The sequence below is a fragment of the Pygocentrus nattereri genome, chromosome 21, assembly GCF_015220715.1.
Source record: "Pygocentrus nattereri isolate fPygNat1 chromosome 21, fPygNat1.pri, whole genome shotgun sequence".
Lineage (NCBI taxonomy): Eukaryota > Metazoa > Chordata > Actinopteri > Characiformes > Serrasalmidae > Pygocentrus > Pygocentrus nattereri.
Genome location: NC_051231.1, coordinates 23,296,313 through 23,306,994, shown reverse-complemented (window position 1 = coordinate 23,306,994; position 10,682 = coordinate 23,296,313).

Genomic DNA, 10,682 nt, shown 5'->3' with positions numbered 1-10,682 from the left:
ACAAGCTGCTTGTTAAGAAACTGTAATTTGGCGGAAGGAACTGCGAATATTAAAACATATTAAATGCTGCATTCACGGTCCAGTTTATTAATTTCTTACTTTATCTATTTAACTGTTGTATAAAGGACAGAACACTCGAGGCTGTGTGTAATTGCTATAACATCACGTGATTTCGCAATAACACACTTCCTCTCATGTTCCATTGCTTAATTAGTTTTATTTTACCTTTTTTACATCAGTGAAGGTAGCTAACATTAGCTGTCTGGCTGTGATTACATGTTTACGTTTGCGTATGATTGGTTGCTAGGTAACAGACATGGTGGTTGATTGACTTGAGATGAGATGCTATATGATAAGATTCGTTGCATCTGTATTACGAATTTTGAAAAATCTTATCTTGACCTATTAGATCTTAAGTTAAGACAAGAACATAGGACGTTTCCCCCTAGACTTCTTTATGAAACTGGGGAGGATTTCCAATGGTTGTATTATGTATTTATGTAATGCATCCTGGGTATTGCAGTGAGAGAACATGGATAAATGTAAACACAAAAGGAAGGCAAAAGTGTGAGTTCTGTCAGTTTGATGAGGGATGCAATATGACAAATAATAAGGCGAGGTGGAATGTCCCTTTAAGCAGGGCTCCAAAAAGCTAAAATCATGTTAAGAAGTCAGTTTGTCAGACGTTTGCTGGTCATATCTTATAGTTGCTATCTAATATTATTATTATTGCAGTATAAGTCGATGAGATATCAGAAAAGACTTTGCTTCCAATCAAAGTTTTGTTAGAACTGAAAAACTGGACCTGAATGTCCAAATTAATGAAGTATTATGAACTAAAGCTATAGCTTTGCACTTCTGAAGGGGATGTCAAGAAGGGTCTTACCACCTTCAGTTCTTCATAGCAGCAGACTTATTGGACAGACAGCGCTGGAAAACAGAATAAGTGACTGAGTGGGTGAGTGTGGAAATATGAATGAGTGAGACTGGAATTTAAATGTGACGTTTGCCTTCCCGTCAGTCCTACAATCTAATCTAAACAAACTAATCAGTTACGCACCGAAGAGCATTCCACGCTGCAATCTGACCATGACGGGTGCCAAAATAAATATCACAACTTGGGCCAGACACCATTCATATTCACATTCTAATGAGAAGGTATGCAAGACCTGCACAAACACCAGAATTATTACATTCAGAGAAGGCCTTATGATTTTTGGGTACAAAAAATGCATGTCTGTCATTTTAGTTCATTTTTGGTCAATAGACTTATTAATATTTTTATTCCATAGACTTACTTACTAATATTACTCTTGTTTCATAGTTAAGTGCTGGATGGAACCAGGATGGTTAATTTCTTGTAAAGCTGAGTGAAGAAATGGCCAGGAATTGCGGTGTCTAGGTTGACCTAGCTAAGCAAGCTCTCCTATTGGCTTGGACTTCAAAAACTCAAAAGAAGGCCAAACACATTACCTATCAGCATAATTACAACAGAGGAACCAACCAATCACGTTTTGATTTCCAATGGAAGAGACCAACTTCATGAGAAAAATGTCACTTCAGTCCTTCTGGAAGTTCTGGATGCATCACTAACTAAATATGAACGGCAGCCTAATGAATGGCTTGTTAGCAGTAGAAATTAGCAGTGGCAGCTCTATACCACAGCTCACTATTGAGAAAGAAAAGGGTGATACTACTACAAGGTAAACTACATGCTATTATATCTGTCGAAAGCTTCATGTAAAACATGTAATGTGTTTAGAAGCGGCAAATAACTGTCCAAATTTCCCAGTCCACTTTAAACAGTGCAACTGTTACACTCGTGTATTTCGGCACCAGAATATAACTGCTGCAGTATGTAAGATGGAATGGAAAATTCAAATAAGAAATAACCTCAGCCTCTTGTTTTGACATTTCTGAATATCTAAGTTGCTTCCCTTTACGACTCGCCAGCCCTTTCTCAGACTGCACCAGCTTTGCTAACTTCAGCTAGGGTAATGCTGTTATCAGCTACATGGTATTTTGAGTATCCAAGCTGACCCAACTTGAAGACCACACAAGGTAAGCATGTTTTAAGTGCATTGTGCAATAGAATGTAGATGCTTTTTTAACTTTCAGTATATATTTGACTCAATCTAACTGTTAATTAAGTGAGATTTTGACACACTATCCTCTACTTCAAAACATTATCATTGAAAATACAATGTACACAGTTTTTCCCCTTACTCCAAACATAATCCATTTGCAAGGACATTTGGTTTCTGAAGTTTGCTTCTGTAGTTTTGTCACTGTGCTTAACATATATCACATTCTTTTTTGTCACAAATTACATTAACATAATTCTTGTAGCTCCAACACTAAAGAAGCCACCAAACATGTCTTGGCTGACTGAAGATATGGCAAAAGGGGAAAATGTACTTTGTCATATTCTTCCTAACTACATTCAAAAGGTGGGGGTCATATGAGGCCAAAACTGTCTTCTTTCCAGTCAAATAGATGAGTGTTGTAATTTTAAACCCTTATAATAAAAGAAGCTGAACTCACAATTTTTTTTACTGAAAGTTGAGACATTTTTCCACAAATCTGGGCTATTAACTATAAACAGATGGCGTCACTTCAGTAATCTACTCTATAAAAATTATTTTTGTAAAATAATACAAAGAATGTCAATTTTTGGCTTTGAGCAGTAAATTGTAATCATATAGCAATATGTGTGATCATAACACACATTTTCTGTTTATTTATTTCATGCAATTACAGAATAATTTGCCTTAAGATTTGGTCATGAAAATTCAGATGGACAAACCAAAATATACCCTGGAGAATAAGGTAACATGCAATTCCACATTGGTCATAATAAAATGGATCAGCTTGTGAATTTGGAACTTTCTTTGTGATACTGTGTTTTTTATCACTGTATAAATGAAGTGAGATGCTGCCTCTATTGTTGGATGCACTTTTTAAAATCTGCTACTTTTCTGGTAAAATACCTCTTAACATATCAAAATGTACAGTGATAACAGCACTGAGAAATAATGCTATAAAAGAAGTACATCCTTCAAAAAGATGGCTCCTCAAGGGTTCTTTAGTAAAGAAAATGAGCAGTCAAAGAACCCATTGCATGCTGAAGATGGTATTATATAGAACCCTTTTCAAAAAGGTTCTATATAGCACCATCTTCAGACCCTTTAATCATGCAATGGGTTCTTTGAGTATGCACTGTTTATAGAGAACCATTTTCTTTACTGAAGAACCCTTGAAGAACCATTTTTTTTAATGTGTAGAGTAGATTTACTCTGTTCACACCAGTGGATCTACACGTCTTCTGAATATATATATATGTAAGGTTCATAATGGTAACATAGTGGTGACTATTTTGCATTACAGCAGTCTGCATGAATTGCAGCAATAAGCATTCCAAATTAATTGCAATGGGAACCTGTAGAATTAGAGATATAGACAGTACATAACAATACATTTATTGCAGTTTTGAGCTTCTTAGCCACAGCACAATATGCATTTTTACATTCTCAGCACATCATGCTGTTCCCAACACACTGTTATTGAATAAGAGGATGCTTCTCCAACTCTATCTTTCACAATCTCCCACTATTAGACCTACATTTTGTGTAGTACAGTTAAGGAAGACAGATTGAAATGTGTTGGTTTTCTCAATGAAGTACATCCGTCTTGACTTGACTTTATTCCTGCTACATAACATTAACAAAACCATATCATGAACATGTCATGGCAGATGTCATATGTTATCATGAATTATCAGGACAGATACAGTATATTAATATAACAGTTATCATAACTGGTAATTGTCATGACTGATGCCTTAATGTTTGATGTAATGATGCCTAACTAGAATACACAGCAAAAATTAGTATGTGACGCAAGCACTATAGCAAGTGTTAATGATACAAATGACATGGTTATATTACTGAACAACATCTGTCTTTACAATTCATGCCAGCATAGGACTGTTCATAGCACCATTACGTCAGCCAGCCTATTGTGCTTTTTTTCTGGTTGGTTTTAGTAATGAGTATTTTTGGGTCCCAATTTGGAATCCTATCTCAAAAATCTATTTTCATAAACCTCCTACTTACATGCCTACATGTTCTCAATGAAATGCACGTCTCTGCTTTTATCCCTCTGTGCAATCTCAAAAGAAAAGAATGCGTAGTTAACAGAGGAAACATGCTACTTAAATGAATAAGCTGTTAACTAAAATGAATAAGAAACTTTCACGTCATCATAAATTGACATTTTAATCACTTTACGGTATATATAATGTGATTAATCTTCATCTGGTGTTGATGTCAGTGTGACTTATGCCTTTTATTTATTATTTATTTATCATTTCCCATGTCTGCCTGACCATGACCATGCTAGGATTAGGATATTTAAGTTGGGTGTAACGAAATATAAATAGTTTCATTAGAAACTAATGAAATAGTTAGTAGTGTGAAATGAAATAGAACTCTCCAGTTAATCCAGAGCACCACCACATACATTTGATGAGAGAGATTAGCAGTGATGTTGATAAGCCAGGGTGAGATAAGCCTGGTGAGAAACCTTAAAATTTGATTCAATCACACAGCAGAAGCCCAAGTGTGAGATATGGAGTTGCCGGAGCCTAAAACATTATCAGTTTCTGAAGCCTCCCCAGAGAAGCGTAGAAGCCATGGTGCATGTTGGAACATATGAGAGTTAGCCTTAAGTGCACAGGTAGAGAGACAGGTGTTCATGTTTGTTCCATAAAGTAGTGTTTGCAACCAGGACAGCTCTGCTGTGGTTCTGTCAGCAGGTATCAATCAAAAGGTGACAGAATGAGGCTTAGATGAGTCTGGTGACAGAACTCGTAGTCAGTCTTAAGCCCTATAGCTGGATTAGTCTGAACTGGGGACAGTGATTTAAGTTGATTACCAGTGAGATCCATGATTGTAATCAATGGCAAGAATCTGTAATAACAACAGTTTTGACATGTCTGATAAGTAGTACTTCCAAAATGAATTATCTTCTGTTTTCTCTGAAGGGAAGAGAAGTCATGTTCAAATTGAGTGTAATGTAATTACATTTTGTAATAGACATGGTTACGTGCCATTTGTGTTTGTTTGTGAATGTCATCCCCTGTCTCATAACACTGATATGTATATTGGGAAATTATACAATGTGTTATCCTTCACGACTCCCTGATAATAATGCTGACAGATTTAAAAGAATTTCTGTTGACTTAAAATTAGGAAATTCTGATACCTGCAATAAACAAGTTCAATTCAGACATTAATAAAATACCGTCGCCATCCAAAAAAAGCAATTAGCTCTAAGATAGTAACTTTACAGGACAGGGCAAAACTGTCCTTCACCTTTAATAAAAGTTTATGTAAAGGAGTTTGTTTCCAAAATTGCTTGAGCTACTGAGCTGAAGTGATGTAGAAAAATCAAAAATTGCAAAAGTTGCATATTGGTTAGTTAGACACCAATTAAATTTTTTTTAATCTCTGCATTAGTAGTGAATAAAAATTGTGTTAAAATATCATAATGAATGGATCAATAAAAATGGTTAAAATTACTTGAAAATTTTTCCAGTACAAGTAAAGAACAATTTTCCTTTTTCTATGACTATATATACATATATATATATATATATATATATATATATATATATATATATACACACTTATTTTCTCATGTCCAATTCCACCAGCTAACCATGTCTCCTCCTATTACACAATGCTACTAATCTGGGAGGATGATGGCTAGTATGTGAATTTCCACATCTTTTCAAGCTGCTAATAACAGGTCGTCACTGGACAGCTCAACATGCTTGGAGGAGAACTCCCTATTCTGTTGTCAGCTATCACACTTTGGGTAGCATCAGGCTGAGGAGTGGGGAAAGGGGGGGCCATCCTATATACTCACACCCAATGAGTGTGAGGCCTATTGATATCTTTTATTCTCTGGGCCATGAATTGCTGTGAAATAGGACTTGAAATCTCCCAATGCGTAGTTGTGTAATCACTCACTCATGTCACACAGGTTGAGAACTCAGGAGCTATTAGCACTTAAATGGCTTGTGATGCTTAATAAGAGCAGCGCTTTGTAACAGTGACACTGTGTGTCCTTGTTTTTATTTCTTTCAGCTTTGAATACACATTCACTTTCACTTCAAAGGTATATATTCAAATGGCTTTTTTAAAGAATGCACATGGAATTGACATTTTTATGCAAGGTACAGGACTAAAAAAGTTCTTAGGAACATAAATATCGGTCATCAGTCCTTCCAACCCTATCACTCAAATCTCTTCTCCAGCTCAAGTAGTGCTTTACTTGAAATGGAATTCTGAAGTCTGAGATTCTCCTACTGTGTCCTCCACGTTCTCTGACACTTTGCTAGGCTGACAATTTCTCCAATCAGAGAGGTTTTAAAGGAGGTGACCCCACTCAGAAACTGTGACCCCTGTCTTGGCCAGCGTACAGTACCTGGTGGGACTGGCTAAAAGAATTTCAGGTTCCACAGGCCTTGACATTGTCTTCTATCTCCTGCTCTGCTGGAGAATTGGTGCTATATGAGTCAGCCTCTTAGTAATGGGATGTTTGGGGAGTGATAAAGAGTGATGGGACACATTTTAAATTAGCTGGACATAATAATACTTGTGCTACACACAAATTAGAGTGTTAATTTGTAGTTGAATTAACAAATCACTCTGACAGGGTCATTTTCTAGGAGAAGGAAAAAAAGTTCTATGTATGTAAGTGTGATAAGATTGAAGATTTTGAACCATTTCTATTGGCCCATTCACACACACACACACACGCACACATACATGTTTCCCTGCATACTTTGTTAGCCCCCCTTCACCCTGTTCTTCGAAGGTCAGGACCACCACAGAGCAGGTATTATTTGGGTGGTGGATCATTCTCAGCACTGCAGTAACACTGATGTGGTGGTGGTGTGTTAGTGTATGTTGCGCTTGTCTGAGTGGATCAGACAGAGCAGTGCTGCTGGAGTTTGTAAACACCTCAGTGTCACTGCTGGACTGATAATGGTCCACCAACCAAAGACAACCAACCAACAGCATCCTGTGATAAAGCAGCGTCCACTGATAAAGGACCAGAGGATGACCAACACAAACTGTGCAGCAAGAGATGAGATACTGTCCCTGACTTCACATCAACAAAGTGGATCAACAAGGTAGGAGTGTCTAATAGAGAGGACAGTAAGTGGACACAGCATTTAAAGACTCCAGCATCACTGCTGTGGATCTACTCTGATCTGCTTGTGCAAGCGCCATGTCAGTGTCTCTGCAGTGCTGAGAAGGGACCAGAACCCAAATAATACCTATTCTCTCTTTTTTATTAAAGCTGAAAGAACAAACACACTCAAATTCTGCATGCTGCCGACAGTGTTTTTAAACGGACTCTTGCAAATAAATCAAGATCTCTATTCAGATTATATAGTTTCATTACAAACTTTAATAATGCTTTGATTAAGCCCCAGACGTTCACCCACAAAAAACAGTTGAATTATTTATTTTTCTTAAATACAGATGATACATTTTCATGGAGAGTAAGGAAAAGGGAACACAGTCAGGCTCTTGAATGTTTAAAAACATCACTCAGCTGGTTCTTAAACTAAGAGGTACAAATATTTTCTAAAAATTAAACACATGAAAAAATCTGTTAAAATGGAACGTGGCTTTTACTGAAACTACCATTGACTAGCAACATGCAAGGATCAAAATAAGGTTTTCAACAAAGCAGAGTCTATCAAATGCTTGACAAACCAACCACTACTGCAAGCAGAATAGTAAGCTACATCTTTCATGCTGTGATCTATATTGTGAAATATGTCCAGTGTCTAGTTACTTTTTCCTTAGATACGTTTATATCATATACTGTCATATTTACATATCTAGCTGGCTTGTAATGAATGGCTGATATTAACAGGCTCAGTATAAATGAACTCAGTGTCAGCAAAGTCCTCAAAGGAAAGTCTGTTTACTCAGCACCCATCTTAGCAAGGCAGCTGGGCAGTTATTTCTAGCTATCCAAGGGGGGGGGGGGGGGGGGGGGGGGGGGGGGGCACCAAACCAAGTGTTTAAAAAAATAGAAAATACAATAATTGTGGGGTGACAGGGTAAAGTAAAAGACGAGGATGGGAAGAAATAGATATATTGATAAATCTCCTACAGCCTAAGATAAGGGTTAGGCACTTGTAAGGCTAATAAAACATTTGAGAACGTAATATTTTCATAAATACCACTTGTCTTAAGTACTTGTCTTAATTTTAAGAAAACTGCGGGAAAAAAAACAAGAATGAATAAAACACACACACACACACACACACACACACACATACACACACACACATATATATTTAAGATTTATATTCCTAAGAAACTTTTGTGAATCCAGCCCAAGATTCAGTTCTGTACAGTTCAGTTCAGAGTACTTTATTAATCCCAAAAAGGGCATTTCATTTGCAGCTTTCTGTGTCCATATATATATATGGTTGGTGTGTGTGTGTGTGTGTCTGTGTGTGTGTACATACACATACATACACAGTGCTGCTTGAAAGTTTGTGAACCCCTTGAGTAATTTTTCCATTGTTTTCCCATGATTCTCTTATTTTATCATTACCAGTTTTTGTATATGAAATCTCAGGTTTATGTTCTTCAATTCCATGTACTTGTTTTGAGGGAAATGTGTGAGTTGCCTGCAGACTACATGAAACATGGAATCAGAGCATGTGCAAAAGTAAATGAACCACAGCTGCATTGGTAAAGTCAATTAGGTACACATGTGGGTGCTCAAGTAATTAGTTAAGCAGACCGATCAAATGAGACATCCTTGGGAAAAGTCATGAGCCACACTGATTAAAAGGGACAGGAAACCAACCAAACCACTGTCATGCCAAGGCGTAAAGCACACAGATCAACACTGCTGAGAGGAAAGGAGACATCCGATGACCTCAGGAAGAAGGTGGTAACAGCCCATCAGACTGGGGAAAGCTACAAGACCATCCAAAGTCCAAAAGGTTCCAGCTCCATCCATCCACTGTAAGACAAATCATTTACAAATGGAGGGCACTTAGCATCACCGCAACTCTGCCCAGAAGAAACTTATACCAAGAAGCACCAGAAAAATAATACTTCAGGTAAAGGCCAACCCACACATCACCTCCAGAGAGTTGCAGACCTCTCTGGCAGCATCTGGAATAAATGTAAATGCGTCTACAATCAGGCAAAAAATCAATAGACATGGCATTCATGGGAGAGTTGCTAGAAGGAAGCCTCTGCTCTCAAGAAAGAAAGTTGCCTGTTTAAACTTTGCCAAAGAGCACTTGGACAAACCAGAGGCTTTCTGGAAGTCCATTCTCTGGACAGATGAGTCCAAAATTGAATTATTTGGCCACAATGACAGACGGCATGTTTGGAAAAAAGTCAACACTGCATATAAAGAGAAGAACCTCCTCCCATCAGTGAAGCATGGTGGTGGAAATCTGAAGGTCTTGGCCAGCTTTTCTGCCTCCGGACCTGGATGACTCCATATTATCCAGGAAACCATCCATTCCCAGGCCCATCAACAAGTTCTTGACCAGAATCTCCTGCCATCAGTCAGGGAGTTGAAGCTGGGACAGAAATGAATTATGCAACAAGACAACAACCCAAAGCATTCTAGCAAAACTACCAAGGAATGGCTTAAGAGAAAGAAGATTCACAATCTGGACTGGCCCAGTCAAAGTCTGGACCGCATTCCCATAGAAATGCTATGGCAAGATCTGAAGCAGGCAGTACATGCCAGATGTCCCTCTAACCTCTCTCAACTGGCGGAGTTCTGCAAGGAGGAGTAGGCAAAAATCCCAAAAAGCAGATGTGAGACACTGGTGTGTGGTTACAGAAGACGTTTGATTGAACTAATGGCTGCAAAATGAGGTGCCACAAGCTTTAACTAAAAGAGTTCACATACTTTTGCACTTGGCAGATTTTCAGTTTTTTTAAGAGATACGTTACTTTTGTTGGATAAATAATAAAAATATATCTTTTTTCTGTGTGTCCCTTATTTGGAAGGTCTGCTTTACAAATTGAGATTTAGATATTCATTTCATAAGGTTAAACAATGACCATGTTTGGGTGGTTCACAAACTTTCAAGCAGCACTGTATATCACTGTTGTTGGAAGAAAACCTCGTATCTCCATTTTTGACGTTTTTCGGTTTTTGACATAATTTGAAAATACCTGTTACACTTTACATTGTATATAAATTTCATGATGATCGAACTGAAAGAAATGACCCAAAATACCTTAAAAAATGTCTGGTTCCATTAACTTACATTAAAAGTAAAGTGGGTTTTTTCCTTCTCCTGTAAAGTTACCATTCCGGAGAGACAAGGTTTTCCTCTGACAGCAGAGGAAAAAGAGGAATATATATATATATATATATATATATATATATATATATATATATATATATATATATATATATATATATATACACTCATACATACAGGTACATGTCAGAGACACCAAATACATAGATAAATAAATAAGGAGTCAATGCAAGGAGATTCCGATCTCTTTGTAACATTCTGTCCCAACTTTTCCTCGAGGTTTCCGGTGCTTCCCTGCCCATTTCCAAGCTCGGATGTCACAAACTCTCATGCATTTACA